This window comes from Equus asinus, chromosome 2 (assembly GCF_041296235.1).
Source record: "Equus asinus isolate D_3611 breed Donkey chromosome 2, EquAss-T2T_v2, whole genome shotgun sequence".
Classification (NCBI taxonomy): domain Eukaryota; kingdom Metazoa; phylum Chordata; class Mammalia; order Perissodactyla; family Equidae; genus Equus; species Equus asinus.
Window position 1 is genome coordinate 101,116,200 of NC_091791.1, and position 18,178 is coordinate 101,134,377.

The 18,178-nt window shown below is 49.7% G+C and overlaps 1 pseudogene; it reads right to left on the reverse strand.

The window, feature by feature from the left end:
* Positions 1–14,141: 14,141 nt before the first annotated feature.
* Positions 14,142–14,235, reverse strand: LOC123283596 (U6 spliceosomal RNA; annotated as a pseudogene).
* Between the last annotated feature and the right edge of the window lie 3,943 nt (positions 14,236–18,178).

Genomic DNA, 18,178 nt, shown 5'->3' on the forward strand with positions numbered 1-18,178 from the left:
CGGGCGGGCGGGCATGGCGCGCGGTGACACATACATAGGGGCGGGCGGGGGAGGGGAGGGCACCGGCGAGATGGGGGCGGGAGGGGGCGAGCGCAAGGGAAACCCCACCCCCGGGGGACCTGAGGGGCGGCGGACAGGGGGAGGGGAAGGCAGAGGCGTCTGGAGCGCGCTGGACCCTGGCTCCGGACCGGCGCGCAGGGCGAGGGGAGCGCTCCCCGGCAGCCCCGGGGCCCGCGGGGGGAAGGCGGCGCGGGAAGGGCCGAAGGGCCCGCGTCTGCAATGCGGTCGGCAGCTCCGCAGCCCGAGGGGCGCGGAGGGCTGCCCCGCAGAGCGGCCCCCATCGGCCCGGCCCCGCGTTCCCGCGGCCGGACGGGGCTCCCGGGCGCCCGGCGCGGGGTCTGCAGGGGACGCCCGGCGGGACGCGATCGGGAGGGGCGCGGTCCCCACGCCCAGGCCGCGGTTTGGAAGGATCCTCCTGAAGAGCCGGCTCGAAGTTTTTGGGGATGGGGTGCGCGGGGATGGCAGGGGAGGGCGGGGAGAGGAGGAGGTTAGGGGGCAGCGGGGAAGTGTGCAGGGGCTGGGAGCCTCCGGGCAAAAGGCGGAGGGTCTTCAAAATCCAGGAGAGACCAAGGACATCTGGAACGGAGCAGGAATTCTCCAGGACTCCTGTAGCTCCGGAGAACACCCTCCTTAGCAGTTTTGTTTCCAGGCAAAGGAATAAAAGAACTAACAGCTTTTGAACATCTTCTGTGAGCTGGTTGCTTAACATACATTTACATCTCATTTGCTTTTCCCAAAGAGCCCAATGAAGTAAATATTACAACTCCTTCTCCCCGAAAGATGTGAAAACGGGCTCAGAGAGTGATGGAGTGACCTACTCAAGGTGGAGTCTGAATTCAGACCCAAGGTCATGCTACGCAAGCTGCTGGTTCAGCTGCAGCCGTTTTGGGTCATTGAGGTTGGTTGGTGGGCTTCAGATCCTTATGGAGGAAGCTGGTGGTGGGTGATGCTAAGATTTAGCGGCCTCTGTCAGTTTGGTGGAAGCCGCTTCACACCCTCATTGGGCGAGGACTGAAGAGCAAGATGTGGGATCTTTGCTTGCTGCTCATTACAGAGAGAATAGACCAAGTTTTCCTCCATTAAAAGGCACTGAGGCACCTCAGTTTCCCCAGGGTGACTGCTCTAATTGTGTGGGTATTTTACTGGCCATCTCTGCTAGGGGGCAGGACTGGCCCTGGTCCAACACATTCTCTGGAGCCGCCCCCCATCTCTTTCCTGCACAGAGCAGTGAAGCCTGGCGAGGGCACAGTGCCCACTCCCCCCGCTGGTGCCCAGGAGCTGTGGCTAAGGTGTGCCGTTGGTTGGTGGTTCTTGGCGTCACCCTTTTCTGCCCGAGTCTGGCGGTTCCTCCGGGTCGGGTCTCTAAGTTGTAGAGCGCATTGGGCACTGCGGACATGGTGGTGATGGGGGCCCCTCAGGGGTAAACAGCATCTTCCCTCTCAGACAAAGAAATGGTATGAAATCTTGTTAGTTACTGACTCCAGTGCCTGGACCAGGGGAAAGGACCCTTCTAGAAAAACAGCAGTCCTTAAAATTCCAACCGGAGGGGTCAGGGATTCTTGTGCTAGTATTTGCCTGAGGCTCTAGGTTGGGAACAAACTGTGCCCTCATCTATAAAATGGGGTCGTATCTGACATTTGGGGTTAGTGAAGGACAATTCAAGGACAAATATTAATTAGGTAATGAATCTTGCAATGAAGAGGATGAACGTTTATGGATCACCTAGTTTTCTGAGGCGGCTCAGAAACATATAATGCGCACCTGTTATGTGCCAGACACAGCTTGATACACCTTGCAGCTGGATATTATTCCCATTTTACACACTGAGAAACTGAGACTCGGAGGCCCCCCAGGGAGTGAATGAGGGCAGGTTGGCACGACTCCACAATGCCTCCCACTACAGGCTATGGAAAACTGGGGATGGTGGCAAAGTTTTTGGACACTTTAAAGCCCGTGTTCAGAGAGTCAAAGGATGTTGGCGTCAGAAAGCCCCTGGTGGCATACGGATGCTCCCCTATTCAAGGCGGGGGTCCTGGTCCTCGTGGGGCATTTCGGATGCTGCTCATCCATCCTCTGCTTGAATCCTTGACAGTTGTCTAATGCCTTGGCCAGGCTGCCCCGTCCGGATGCTGTCCTGGGCCAGATCTCGCCTCTGAAGGCTCAGAGCGTGGCCTGCACACTAGCAGTGTCAGCTGGGAGCTTGTTCGAAATGTGGAATCCCAGGCCTGCCCGAGACCTACTGGCTCAGGGTGTGCACGTCAATCAGATCCCCCAGGTGTCTGATGTGCCTGCTGAGGTTTGAGAAGCCGGGCTGGCTCATTCAGCAGGTTCTACGCATCCAATCACAAAATTACAGAATGGAAGAATCTCAGGGCTGGGAAGGGCTCTCAGAGAGCCTTGAGGACAGCCCTTCCTGCCGTACGTCTTCCTCTCCACGGCGTCCCCCAACTGGAACAGCAGACTCCTTGGCCATCTGCATGGGTTTGACTCCCGTCTGAGGCCTCGTCTCCTTTTCACGTGGTTCTAGTGTTTGGCAGCTCTTGGACTTCCCAGAAGCCTCCGCCGGTTACCGTCACTGTGCCTTCAGCAGTGAACAAAGCAGGCCCGTGCCTCACTCCTGGCCCTGGTCCCCAGACCTCCTTCCATGTGACAGATCTTTCTGAATTTGAAATCAGTGCTTGGGCTGCTCTCCCCCTCCCCCGCTTCTCCTTTTGGACTGCGCATCCTCGCTTCTTTCCAGCCTTCCTCACTTGTCTCCATCAAGAGACTCTATCCACTCCCATCAGTCTTCTTCAAGCAGGTCTGGACTGCCCTTGTCCCATGTAAAGAATGATTCAGAACTGAACGCAGTCCTCCTGTTCGTGTGCTCAGCCCAGGGGAGAGCTCACCTCCTTTGTCTTGGTACTGTGCTTCTGTTAGTGCAACCGACATTGATGGGCTTTTCTGGTTGCCTCATCATGGCTCATTCTGAGCCTGCAGCCAACTCAGATCTCCTTTCCATATGTACTGCTGTGGCCCGATGTCTGCCTTGGTTTGTCCTGGGACAGTGGGTAATTCTAATCCAAGTGTGGGATTTTATCTTTGTCTCTCTTAAAAATCCCTCCTGACCATCTTGGATCCTGATTCTATCGTTCTGTGAGTTTGCTATTTCTCTCAACGTAAGACCTTCTACAAAGCTGACTCGTGTGCCCCTTCCACGTCTTCACTCAGCCTGGGGCTGAGTTCTAGAGCGGGGCACTAGAGACAGCCCCCTGGGGTGCCATGGAGCCACGTTTCAGTTATTGTGGCTGTGTAACACAGCATCCCCAAACTTCGTGGCTTAAATGAGAGTCATTTAACATCTCTTGTGGGTTTTACGCGTCAGGACTTGGAGAAGCCTGGCCAGGCTGTGCTGGCCGTGGCCGTCCCATGGGGCTGCAGTCAGCTGGCAGTCTGAAGGCTGGACTGAGCCTTGAAGATCCTGCTCTAGCGTGGCTCGCTCACAGGGCCAGCACATTGGTGTTGACTGTCGGCCGGGGCCCTTAGTTCTTCTGTATGCGGGCCTGCCCAATGGAGCTACCTTGTGGCATGGCGGCTTCCAGCACAAAGGGGATAGAATAGGGCCAGGCAGAAGCTGCTGTGCTTTCACGTCCCAGCTTTGGAAGTCACACACTGTCATCTCCACCGTCTTCTGCTGGTCACGCAGAGCCAGCCCTGAACTAGTGTGGGAGGGGACCTCAAGGGTGTGAATATCAGGGACTAGAGTTCGCTGGGTGGCATCTTGGAGGCTGGCTTCCACGCACCATGAAACTGGGTCTTAGAGGATGGCCAGTGCCCCCGTCCATCCACCTGTGCCACCACGGAGTGCCTGTTTCTGTCCCTTACATGAGAATGCCGTGTAAACGCCTTGCTCAGTCCCAATATAAGGTGATTGCAGAATTCCTCTGAAGCATCCTTTTGATACCCCCACACAAGCACGCCGCCTAGCCTGCTGTGTGTGACAACACGCCTGTCTCAGTTTCCGCAGGACAGCCTTCATATAGCCCCGGGGGGTTTTCACACCCCCTCCATGTCTCTCCTCACAGCGGAATGCCCGTGGGTCCTTCAACTGTTTCCCAAGGAGGTTTCCTTCTGGTTTCCTGCTCTCTGGAAATCTCTGTTTGTGGATGTCCCTCCAGAATGTGATTCCCAGCCCCGGATGCGTGAGCCCAGCTGTGGGCCAAGCCGGACGGAGCCAGGACAACTCTTTGTTTCACCATTTGCGTGTTCCACTCCTACTGGTGCGGCCCAAGACTGTTGCGTTTCAGAGCTACGTCACACCTTTGGTTGACTTTGAAACTTGTGGACAATTAAAACCATCAGCCCGTTGTCCTGCTGGCCACCACGAAAGGGCCCCCTGTTTATCTCAAGCACAAAACAGACGGGGGAGGGGGAAGTGCCCTGTGTTAAGCTGCCTTGGCCGTGAGCCCCACTTCTGGCACAGAGACCTTGGGCAAGTGTCTTACCCCCTCTGGGTCTTGGTTGTCTCATCTGTGAAGTGGAGCTAGCTTGTGGAGTTGTGAGAATTAGAATAAGAGATGGGACGTCAGCACTTTGCAAATGGTCTGGCTCAAGGTGCACGATGGTTAGTTTTCTTCCCTGCCCTGTGATTTGATGTCCCTGTGTAAGTACCTTCGCCTCCGTGCTCTGCTCTCTGGGTTTGTGAAAGAGGCTAAAAATACTCCCCTCGAAGGAGAGTGGCAGTGATAGATGCTGTGTGTAATGTGTGCAGAGAACGCTGTGATCCCCCTGGAAGCAGAGGGCCATAGAAATACGATATGGAAAAAAGTGCCTTCTGACTGCAGAACTGGGCTGGAGCGTGGAGTCTTCTGAGAGCTGGTGGAACATTTGAAAAGCACTGTTTTATTACTCTAACACCGTGCAAGTGACAAACTCAGAGGGAAATGTTCTAATAATAAAGGACATGGTGTAAGTTAATGAAACACTTACAATTCTCCGCGGGTCTGTGTAGAGTGATGACGTGCGGTGACACGGAAGCACTGTGTCACCTAAGACGTGGAAGTTGAAGGCATGTTTAAGGAAGCTCCAATTTCTTGAAGATTCAGTTTGATTTTTTTTTTCTGAATCCATTGCAGATTCTATTTTCAGTAAAACCCTGCCATTTATAAAAGAGGAAATTACGGCAAGCCTTTTACTCATGACTCACTAGTGTTTTTGTCACTGAGAATACGTAGGAGTGATGCTGAGTAGGGTGTTACCATGTTGGTTTATATCATCTTCACCATCGTACCATCATCATCACCGTCATCATCATCACCATTGACAACAACATTTTCCAGGCAGGTCTGGGGTAAGAGGAAAGAGAGGTAGGAGGATGCTTCCCCGGGCTGCCCTGCCCCCAAGGCTCTGGGGAGCGTGCACTCACCTTCTCCCTGCCCCACTCTGAATCCTAAGGGGCTGCCTCCCAAACCGTGGGCCTGAGTGGCCTTCTCTGTTCTTTCCTTTATTTTAGTCATCAGACTCTTTTTTCATGTGGCGCTTCGTGTTTTTATTTTCTTTCATTGATAAACATTGGCCATTCTGAAAAATTTTTGTCCCACATTTTTACACCTTATAGTATAGATAGGAAATACATGCTTATAAAATGAATGGATACAGTATCCTGCAACACTTGCTAAAAGTGAAATCTGAGGGGGTACAGACAGCAACTCCATAGCTTGAAAATGATCTGAGATGTAGGCATGACTTTTCCCCACAAGACGTGGCATCTCTTTGGTGTTAAAGTCCTGGCGAGTAGTTACTCTGACATTTTAGTTGTTGCTGTTGGTCTATTTGGTTTCTCAATGCGTATTCCTTTAAGGTGAGAAAACACAGAATATATAAGGGAAAAAAGCAGTATTTAACTAGGTTATCTTTTATTTTTAGAACTTTTACATGTTAGCGTTCCAATCTTGAAATAGTTCTTAGAGAACAGGCATCATCAATATGCTGGAGGGGACTCTGTCTGGTCTCAAAATCTCAAGTTCCAAAAAATGGCATGTCAGTTCCTTCGTGGCTCAGCACAGCTTCCTTGTCCTGGGGATATTCATTGATTTACTTTTTTCTGGGGTAAAATATACATAACATTTACCATTTTAACCTTTTTAAGTGGACAGTTCAGTGGCATTAAGTACATTCACATCGTTGTGTAACCATCACCACCATCCATCTCCAGAACTTTCTCGTCTTCCCACACTGAAACTCTGTCCCCGTTAGACACAAACTCCCCGTGCGCCTCCCCCAGCTCCTGGCAGCCACCATTCTACTTCCTGTCTCTGTGAATTTCACTACTCCGGGTACCTCCTGTGAGTGGAATCATACCGTATTTGTCCTTTATTGACTGGCTGATTCCCTTAGCATAGTGTCCTTAAGGTTCGTCTCTGCTGTAGCAAGGGTCAGCATTGTTTTTATTTTACAGTGACATTTTTTGAGTACCTACTATGTGCCAGGCACTAAGCTAGGCATTGCACCCACGTTTTTTCCTCTCCCCTTTCTTTCTTTGGATATATAATTTACATAGAATAAAGGGCATCTTTAGCGTACAACGCAGTCAATTGCTCACATATATAAACACCACTGTAATCACAATGAAATTAGGATGTAGACTATTTCCAGCCCCCTAGAAGGTCCCTTTGTGGCCTTTCTGGTCAGTACACCCCACCCAGGGAGACCACTATTCTGAACCTCAGTGACCAATTTTGTCTGTTTTTGAACCTGATGGAAATGTTATCTTCCCATGAGTACTCCTTTGTGTCTTGCTTCTTTTACTCAAACTGGAGAGTGTGTGCCCCTTCAAAAGGGACAGCCACTACCCAGCTCCAACTAAATGCCGCCATTCAGGAATCCAGGCTCTTTGTTGCATCATGTAGCGGTGGTGGCGGTCGTGGTGGTAGTTATTGCCGTTTTTCTTGAGAAGCCAAATATCTGGATTTTTATGTAAAATCAGATGACTAATTAAAAAATTTTAAATGTGGTGTGTGTCAAAACATTGAAGAATAAACAAAGTGCATCTCTGGGTGGGGGGATAATACGATGGTGGTGGCTGTGAGAATGGACAGGAAGGACTTTGAAAAGAAGAATCAGAGACACTGAATCTTGGAGAAGAGAGAGAGGCAAGACCCAAGGACAGCCTCAACCTCTGAACCTGAGTGACTGGGAGATGGGGAGTCCCTGTGACAGCAACAGGGAAGTCAGGAAGGGCAGCTGGCTTGGGGAGAAGAGACAGTGAGTTCTGTTGTAGACAGATTGGGTTTTCAGCGGTGGGGGGATATCCACGGGGAGGTGGCCAGCAGACAGAGAGAAATGTGGGACTGGGGCTTGTGGCAATGCTCAACCTGAGGGTCTGCACATCTGGTTTTCATATAAAAACAGGGAACATTAAATTCTATCCAACAAATGCTAAAGTATACTTTAATTGCACGCTGTAACTATTTAAGGGAGAAAGTAGAAGGGCAGGAAAGGTGGAGGGAGAGAGGCTGCTGGATGGAAATGCAAGAATCCTAAGAGAAACAGAGAGAGACCAAGAAACAAAGGGAGGGAGAGACCCCGACAGACTCCAGGAAAAGTGATGTATATAAGGGAGTTCTAGAGAAAAAGAAACATAGACAAGAGTCAAGCGATGAACTTTCATCAGACATAGACAGAGATAGAGTTTAATCGCATGACAACTGTGTCTTGTGGCTCTTAGGACTTGTGGCTAATGAATTTTTAAAACTGTTGCATTTTTGCAGCTACAGGCACAAATGAGGCTAACGCTTCTTGATACTTACCTTAGGCCTAAAGAAATGAGATAAATAGCTATGATCTTCTTATATACACTGGCCAGACCTCACCGCAGAACCATGGCATTGGGTTCACCTTAGATCCAGATCAAGTCAGAAGCCCAGCCTCCCGAAAGTCACCCCACCTTCTTGAGGATCCCTGGTTTAATAAAGGCCATGTATAGTTTGGGCTAGAATGTTCTCTACAGAGCGGTGTCAGAGCCAGTTTTACCTTTGAAGGATGGAGGAGAAGAGAAGAGAGACATGATGAAATTCATTCAGCTTGGTGGTGGTTGGGGGTGATTATGTTGTTGCTTTTCCTTGCCTCCTACTTCCCAGAGTTGAAGGAAAGGACCATTGAGTTCCACTATGGTGGCTACAGAGTAAAACGCCAGGTCCTGAGTTATGTGTGCGTCAAAGAAATAGTAGCCATACACTATCAAAGGGACACTTACAATTTAATTAGGAAACAGAAAATTGACAAATCAGAGGGACTTAATGCCTTAACAAGCAAATATGTATATATGAGAAAATAAATCCTCAGTACAACTCACTGATCAAGAGGAGAAAGGTGACAGATGCAGAGTAGAGAACGATTAGAATCAAGGGTGAGGAAAGCCTAGCAATTAACTGGGGGATAAATAAATAGGAGTTACACTGGAGGGGCAGAAGGGCTTCCCCCCAAAGCACCCCCAGTCTGAAAATCAGCTGTCCTCTGTGCCCACGTGAGCTGGGTCCCCTGCCTGTCCAAACCTCACACCCGTGCGTTTTCTCCCAATCCCTGGCCCCTCTGCACGCCTTGGTTGGAAACGTGGCTTTTCCAGAGTCAAAAGCCAGAACACAAGGCACCTATTCACCTCGCTGGGTTTGAAATCCTCCTCTGAAATTCCTTTAACTGCAAACGCCTTCTCCCAAGTACACTGTGCATCTTTTCAAATTTCAGACATAAACAGCGGCGTGGCCCTGCCTGGCAACCCCCTCTCGCTCTCCTGATAAAAATAGAAAGGGCCAAGGTGGGAAAAGCCGTGGGCACAGTGAGGGTTTTGTGGATCCACGGTTTGCATGGGTGTTCCTGACCCTCTCTGCCTATTCTGGGGAGGGGCGTCTCTCGGGGGAGCTTCGAGCTGGATTCTCGGGGCATTTGTCATCCCCGGCTCCTTGGCCCCTTCCATTCTGGGCCCAAGACGCATCCCTGTGGTTGTGTGTTAAACTCTGTCCCAGGGAGAAACACGTTTACCTGTGGTTATTGGCTTGGGTGTCAACTCTGGTGGTTGTGGGGGATGGAAGAAGTGGTGGGGACAAAGTGCGGGACAACAGTTCATTTGCAGAGGCCGTTGGCATGAACACTGTCACCGGACACCCAATTGCACATGGTGGAGGCCTGGGGCTGGTGTGAGTTTGGATCAAGACAGGCGCCATCACCCACGGCCAGGTGGAGGGCTTTCGGGTAACAAGGTGTCACTCATGTGTAGCTTCCTGTGGGACGGGACAGGGGCGAGTGGAAAGTGTGGGGCGGGTGGGCAAGTTTGCTGAGCTGGGATTGATGAGACCTGTGCTGGTTCCAGCTGCAGCATTTACCAGCAACGTGGCCTTGGGTCTCAGTTTCCTCCTCAGTGAATGAGGACTTGCAATATCCCCATCGAAAGATGCAGGGTGGGGTCCCACTGCTTCTCTGCTTACAACCATCTGGTGGCTTCTGGTTACACTCAGGACACCATGACCAACAGGGCCTGGCTGACCTGGCCCTGCCTCTCTCACCTCCCCTCCTCCTCTCCCCACAGGTCTCTCTTACGCTTACTCTCTACGTTTCAGCTCCATCTCATTTTCAGATTGTGAGGAAACCGAGGCCAAGAGAGGTCAAGCACCTTGCCCCAAATCATGCAGCTGGTGAAAGGCAGAGCAGAGATTCAGCGCCAGACAATTAAGTTTCAGACCCTGTGCCTTTAACCTCTCATCTTCCCACTTGAATGAAGGAGTAAGTGAAAGAGAGCAACCAGCTGGTTGCAGAGGTTCATAAACGTTCATTTATTCCCTACCCACTTGAAAGGGTAAAATTAGATCTTTATAAGACAGTAAAGGTATAGTAAAGTGACCATCCAGACTAGGAGTGGAGTGGGCAGGGCGAGTCCTCAGTTGATTATCCAGCCCTCATCCATCAGGAGAGCTTTGTGGGGTTATGGGGTTAGAAGATATTTAAATGACGGGAGAGAAGGGTGATGACAGCCAAGGCCATGGCCTGAGGCTTGAGCTGGCAAGGGTTGGAAGCAAAGGAAGAAGACTAGAAGCTACATCTCCCATGAGATAGCAAATCAGAAGATTGATGGAGGAGCAGGAGGACCATAGGACTCACTGGGACGTGAGGCTGAAGATGGTGCCCCAGTGGAGTCGTCAGGGCAGGACCTGCACGTGGGAGTTCTCCTTGGCCAAAAAGAAACCACGGAAGAGGTCAAGTCGGTCTGTCTTTAGTCAAACCAGACAAGAAGTGGTGGAGCTCCAGAGTCTGACGTCAGACATCAGGTCACATGTCACGGTTCAACCCCTGGTGTTTGATTGGCAGCCTGAGCTTTGCCACTTGTAGCTGCACACTCTCACCCTAACCCTCCACTGGAATCCACCAAGGCCTGAAGTGCTGGCACCTTCGTCTCAGAGGAGAGCGTCAACTGGAGTCTTCAAGCTGGGCAGGGCTCTTGGTATCCTTACCCTTTCATGGTGTTAGGACTGAGGTATTGGGTTGGACCCAAAGATAAAAGTGGATGATTGGGAAACAAGGCTGTGGGGGTCCCTGGGGGGTAGGTGATATTGAACGTGTGCAGCGCTGGTTGGCCTTTGACACGTTTCAGTCAAGATGGGCTGGGTCATGCTGCAGTAACAGCAGCCCCCAAATCTCAGTGACTTGAAATAACAAGGACTTAATTCTTGCCCATGCTCATGTCCACAAGGATAGGTTGGGAGGGTTGCCCCAGGTCATCCTCATCCTCGTCAGTCCAGGTCAGGCTGATGGAGCAGCCATCAACTAGAAGGGTGCTGGTGGCCGTGGTAGAGGGGAGAGAGAACTCTGGAGCATCATGTGTCAACAATTAAATGCTCCAGCCCACAGTTGGCACCTGTCACTTCTGGAACTAGTCATGTGACCCAAACCAACTAAAATGGGAGGGGAACCGTATTCCCAGGTACCAGGAGGATGAAAAGCTGAAATATTGTGAACAGCCATTATTACTGTCTCTAGTCAGGCTCTCAGTGTTAGAGTAAGGTGTGGGCTCCACCTGGCTATTTCAGACCCTAGGATCCCTTTCTTAGGGGTCAAATGTTCCCCTGAGTAAGTGAGGGTGATAATGATATCGGGGTCCTTGATACCCCCGTTATTGCGTCCTTGCTCTGGAACAGCCCCTTACACCCTGATCGGGTCGTGGACACTTGTTGGAGCTCCATTTAGTGTCCTGTTTGCCCATGGTCTAGGCCTGGTCTTCTGGAAAGAAAGGACAGCAGCCTCCTCGCTGTGGCTGTTCCTCCCCGGGGCATTAAGACCTGGAGGCCCCACTTACGACATGTTCTGGATCCGAGTCCTTGACAGAATGTGGTGGGTTCAGGGTGCTTGCCAAGGTGAGGTCCCTCTTCACTCTAGGACTGTGAGCTTCTCAGAAGGGTCCATTGTTTCCCCATGGCTTTATTCCTTGTCTCCTGGGGCCAGATCTTGGAGGCCACAGAGCTCTCTAAAAGGTGGAGGCACCCCCAGAGTTGGTTGTGGGCCTGCAGGCAGCAGACTTCCCACCTGGGGATCCCTTGCAGGCTTACCTGCTCAGCTGGTCAGTGGGGAGCTCTGCTCCCTCTGTGAAGATGGTACAAGCAAAGATTGGAGCATCTTCACCATCTGTGTTGAGAGCAAGGACGCAGTGAGGCATACCTGGAGCACGCAGGCTCCAGCTTTCCCAGTGGTGGCTTGGACCTGGCTCCAGGAAGCCTGCTTTTCCTCACTTAGCAAAGGAGGGAGGGGTAGGGGAAGCTTACTGGCTTCCTGGGAGATGGGAAGGATGAGGACTAACAGATCCCAAGCTGCCTCCCCTAGGCAAGGCCCACAGGACCAAATTCAGGGGATCGTGCTGAGATGAGGGTCTGAGAAGCTTCAAATCGCTTCATTTTTGGGCCAGAGAGGCCCTGTGGCCTTGGCCTGAGTTCATCCCTGAGGATCTAGGAGTTGTGGAATGGAGGCCTAGAAAGAGCCAAGGATGGAGGATGGGGCATGGAGGTGGGGATCAGGAGCCAGGTCATAGGAGAAGACTTAACCATCCCCGGAGCTCCTCCGCCATGCAGGGCAGGGCCCATCTGGAAAGCAGGTACTTAAAGGCTTTATGAGAAACCAGAGTTAAAGCAGACGCAGGAAGCGTTCGAAGAGTCAGGTCAAAAAGGTAGAGCCCTCAGAACATGAAGGCCTGGCTGGGGCTGTGGACTGGAACCTGGAGATGGAGTGGTCAAGAGGAGGGACAGCCAGGCTGCTTCTGTCCAGGAGCGGCCTCCCCAGCCTGCTGTACCGAAGGCCAAGTCCTGTTGGAACTTTGTTGATGAAGAGTCTAGAGAAGGGATTGTCATGACTGGCACACGGCCCAGCTTGGGTAAGAGACTGGAGGCAGAGTGGAACGGCTGGAGGGGCCATCCTGAGCGGGCTTGGCTTGGATGGGGAGGGAGCCACAGAGCCCCAGGATGTGCCGAGCAGACATAAGCGGGAGGAAACTGGCATTGATGTTTCTGCGCGTCAAAATCCTGTCCCATCGTCAGGGCCCAGCTCTGATGCTACTCTGTCCAGAGAGTTTTATCATAATCTGGGGTCAAAATTCATCTTCCTCTGTGGTTCTATACCTGTCGGTTCTTGTCACACCTGCCTTATGCCCAAGTGAGTTATGGGTGTCTGTCTCAACAGCCTGAGCTCAGAGTGGACAGGACTCCACTGCAGGGCGCCCCCAGCCTGGCACCTGGCTCTCAGGTATCTGAGGAGCTAGAGAGAAGGCAGGAGGGTGTGGCAGGTCCTTTCTCCATCTTCCAGAGTGCTGTGTCTCTAGTGAGGTTCTGGGACCACTTGCCTTCTAGGTAGCTGGGCTGTTGGTTAAGAATGCACCCCAGCTTGCCAAATCTGACTTTCCAAGGCTAGTCCCCCAAATTTACACGTTTTTGTTTTCTCTTAAAATTAATTGTGATGAAGCATAATTTACGTATAATAAAATGTAGCCACGTAAGGGCAAAGTTTGATGTGTTTTGATAAACTTACACAGTCATGTAACCATCATATTAATCATGATATAGAGTATTTCCTTCACCCCAGAAAGTTCCCTCATACTCCTGTGCAGTCAATCAACTACCCTCTTGGCTCCAGACTTCCATTTCTTTTTGTTACTGTCATTCCTTCTGGAATTTCATGTGTATGTAATTTTCTGTGTCTAACTTCTTTTGCTCATCTTGCTTTCAATATTCCTCCATGTTGTTTGTGTCTATAGTTCATTTTTTTTAATTACTGAGTAGCATTTCATTGTATGGACATACCACAATTTGTTTATTCATTTCGCCTATTGATGAGTATTTGAGTTGTTTCCAGATTCAGGCTATTAGGAATCAAACTGTGATGAACAGGTTTGTGTGTATGTCTCTGTGTGTATGTGTGTTATGTATATTTTATTTCTCTTGGGTAAATATCAAGGAGTGGGGTTGTTGGGTTATACAATGTGTACGTTCAATTTAGTAAGAAACTATCAAATGCTTCTCCAAAGTGGTTGTACCATTTTGCATTCCCATGAACAACATATGAGAGTTCCAGTGACTTCACATTCTCATCGACACTTGATTTTGTCAGTATTTTCTTTATTATATATGTATGTATAATTATTATAATATACATCTTATATATACATCTTATATATGTATATATAATAAATAAAATATGTAATTAAACTTTAATTGAAATATATAATATGTGATAAATTACATGTATACATTCAACAGTAACTGAAAAACATTTACTTGTAAAGAAATGCTCCTTTTCTTTTCCTAAGGGAAAAGTAAAAAAAATTCATGGCAAGTGATGCGCAAAGATGATACTCTAGTATCAGTGGAACATCAGAAAATATAATGAGTAGTTTTATTTCTAGAAATATCTAAATAGGAACCAAATGATATTTAGTATAAAGTACAGATATTTAGTCGAGTGTGAAGTTGTAGGCTTCCTGAAATCTTCCATTTTTATTTTCTTAACTTTGAAGTGTTAAAAACCAAATATAAATTCTTCAAATGTTCTTTCACAATTCCTAAGTCTTGTCATTAAAAAATATGGAGTGCTTCACGGATTTCATGTCACCCTTGCATGGGGCCATGCTAATCTCTGTATCCTTCCAATTTTAGTACATGTGCACTGCAGGCTTTGAAGTTTTAGTTATTTAAACGAACGTATGGAGGTACCTCACTGTGGTTTCGATTTGCATTTTCCTAATGACTATAATGTTGAGCATTTTTTGGTGTGCTTACTGGCCATTTGTATATCTTCTTTTTGAAATGTCTCTTCAAATCTTTTGCCCATTGTGTGTGTAGGGGGTGTTTAACTTCTTACTGAACTTTAAGAGTTCTTTATACATTCTGGATACAAGTCTTTTGTTGCAAATAAGCATTGCAAACATTTTCTCCCAGTCTGTGGCTTTCCTTTTCATTTCCTTAACAGTGAATTTCAAAGAGGAGAAGTCTTTAATTTTGATGAAGTCCAGATTTCCAGTTTTTCCTCTTGTAATTAGTGTTTTTTTGTGTCCTACCTAAGAAATCTTTGCCTATCAAGATCACAGAGATTTTCTCCTGGAAGTTTTACAGTTTTAATTTTTGTGTTTAGTTCTATGATATTTCTTGAGCTGTTTTTTGTGTGTGGTATGAGGTAAGAGTTAAGGTTAATGTCTTTTTCTTACAGATGTTCAGCTTTCCAGCACCATTTGTTGAAAAAATTCGTTTTTCCCTACTAAATTACCTTGGCGCCTTTGTTCAAAATTAACATGTTAAATTGTCTGTCCACTCATTCCTGATGGATCATGTTTTGTGATGATACTGGATGATATTACTTTGTAGATTTCTTTTTCCAAATGATTCGCGGCTCAAATCTGCATTTTGGCCAAGCACCTCTGGCATCACACCCTTCGACTGTAGGGCAGTGGTTCCCAGTCAGGAGCAGGGACAATAATCACCAATGCCAGAGCCCCACTTTCAAAGGGCCTGGTTCAGCAGGCCTGGAGGAGGCCCCCGAAAACAACTCCCTCCAACTATGAGCTGTTGATTCTTCAGTTGAGAACAGTGGCTATATCCTCTCCTTTCCATTCATGTGTCCAGTAGACCCATCACGACTGACTCTTCTGGGAGTCTCTGAGGTGCCATCATGACCAAGGTTTGGTAGAGGCAGAGATGAGCAAACAGGCCAGAGCAGCCCCAAGTGTGGGGTGCAGACGGGGGTGGACAGAGCCCTGTGGGAAGAGTGGGTGAATCTGGTGGTCCTGGGTGCCACTGTGGGTGCTGCAGTTGGGGACCCAGGGGAGGCCTCTCTTTGCCTTGCAAAGACCCCCATGAGGCCTGGCTACACCTCCCATGCTGGTTCGAGCCTGAACACGAGGCTCCTGCTTGAGGTTAAGGCTGCACGTCACATCCCCTGCAGGCCTGGATTTCTGGCTTTGTCGTGGGACGGCAGCGTCACGCTGTCTCCCCGCGCTCTGTCCCTGGTGGAAAGTTTCCTCTCGGGAGGTGCGGAGAGAAGGCAGCTCTGTTGGAGTTCTGTGACCGCTGGGCTGTCCGCGTACCTTGGTCTCAGTCCACCATGCCCCATTTGTTTACCGTCTGGGCCGCTTCTCCCAGGCGGATTGACTGTCCCTCACGCCCAATTTCACACCCCACCTGAAGCCATTTGGCCTTTCTCCCCCGCTCCTCCCTCTGAGCAGCGCTCCTGGGGATGCTGCCCAGCCTGATTGCTCAAATGTGCAAACCCAGTAACTGGGCAGGGCCCCCAGGCCCCGGAGGCATGAACCACGTCAGCTGTACATGGCTTTCTTTCTGGCCTGGGCTGGAGCCTGGCAGTTCTGTGAGGAGAGGGGAGCCTGCTGTTCTCTAGAATGGTCCAGAAACTCCTGCAACTGGCTGTTGTTCTCAGAGTGCCTGTAGCCCAGGTGCTGGGGGAGGCGGCTGATCTAGCTCTGCACTTGCTCAGCGGTGGTTCTCAGCCCTGGTTGCACGTGAGCACCACCTGGAGAGCTTCGAACGTCTCCGAAGCCCACGCTGTGTGCCAGACAAATTCAGCCAGAATCTCTGGGGGTGGGCCTCTGGTCTCAGGAGGTCTGAAGTTCCCCAGGGGGTTCCAACATGGTGCTAAGTGTGAGAGCCGCTGCTCTAAGGGGACCTACACCAGTGAGATGAGGCGAGGCCGAGAGGGAGGCTCTGAAACTAACCTCCCCGGACAAAACAAGCCACTCTGTTTTGTTTTGGTTTTGATTAAAATCATGGGGGTATCACCCTTCTTTCTTTAAATCTCCATTCGATGCTTGACGGATACTCTTACAATGTCTGGTTCTAAGATCACCTTTTGGGTGCAAAATATAGTCCCTCTGGCTGGGGAACAGCCGGGGAACAGGATGCAGAGGGCAGAGGATCTGTTTGGCTCTGTGTTTTCCGTCGTCGGCACGTTGCTGTGGTATCTTGGGTTGGTGATGACTGGCAGAGCAGGGCGCTGTGTTGGACTGTGGCTCAGGAGAGCTGGTTTGCCCGGTGGCACCACTCTAGTCTCTCCTGTGCCCCCCTCACCCACTCATGCCCTGATTCTCACCTTGGGCTTGTCATCCCCACAAGCCCCCAGTCCAAGCGTCCTGCTTTCCGACCACAGCGCCCTCTCCTTCCGCCCACCTGTGGCCCCCGTCCCTTCACACCCTCATTGGGATCTCCACCCTTTCCTAGCCTTCAGCCCTCTCCTTCCCTCTTACTCAGCCTATCATTTCAGTGACACTTTTGCTAGCCCACTCAACTCCTGCACTCCTTCCGGATTTCATAGAGAAAACTGAAGCTGTAGATTAAAATTCTGCACCTTCCAAACCCGTCAGCATCCTCGCTCACCCTCTCCTTGACCTCCTGATTGCCATCGTGGAGCTTCCCTCCTCATCTCTGAGGCCAATCCTCCACCTCCCCTGGGGTGCCCACACCTCCCCAGGACCTCACACTGGTGATCTCTTCTCTCTGTTGTCTATTCACCCCCTGGCTTTCACCTCCATCACTCTATGAGAACAGCTTTGGCTGATGTGACCTGCAGCTTCCGTCTTACCAAATCTGATGGATTTTTCACTCTTTGTTGGGCTGCCCCTTGACATCTTAGCAGCATGAGGCACAGCTGACCACTCCCTTCTTCAGATGCTCCTCTCCCTTGGCTCTCTCCTGGTTTTCCCTCTACCTCTCTGCCCACTCCTTCTCAGTCTTCTCTGTAGACTCATTCTTTGCTCTCAAGCCAGTAACTGTAGACATTTCCCAAGCTGGTTCCTAGGTGCCTTTATCTTTCTGCTCAAAGCAGTTACACCCTGAGTCCAATGATCACCAAGTCCTAGTGTTGCACATATTTTGTCTCCAGTCTAGATCTTTCTTTTGAGCTCAAGGCATACATAGCCAACTGCCTCCTTGTCCTTTTTTCTTTGATTGTGGTATAAAATGCAGAAAATCAAACTGACCGCCTTAACCATTTCCAAGAGGACAGTTCAGTAGTGTTAGTTATATTCACGTTGTTGTGCAATCGATTTCCAGAACTTTTTCATCTGGCAAAATTGAAACTCTATACTCATGAAACAGTAACTCCCCTTTCTCCCCTCCCCTCATCCCCTGGTAACCACCCTTCTACTTTCTGTTTTCATGAGTTTGAATCTCTAGATATCCTCATATAAGTAGAGTCATATGGTATTTGTCTTTCTGTGACTGACTTTTATCACTTAGTGTAATGTCCTCAAGATTCATCCATGTTGTAGAATATTTCAGAATTTCCTTTCTTTTTAAGGCTGAATAATATTCCGTTGTATTTGTGTATCACATTTTGTTTCTCCATTCATCCATCCATCGATGGATCCTTGGGTTGCTTCTGCCTCTTGGCCACTGTGAATAGCGCTGCTATGAACATGGGGGTACAAATATCTCTTTGAGACCCTGCTTTCAGTCCTTTTGGATGTATACCCACAAGTGGGATTGTTGGATCATACAATCCTTCTATTTTTAATTTTTTGTGGAACTGCTTTACTGTTTTCCAAAGCAGATGCGCCATTTTACACTCCCACTAACAGTGCACGAGGGTTCCAGTTTCTTCACATCGTCAC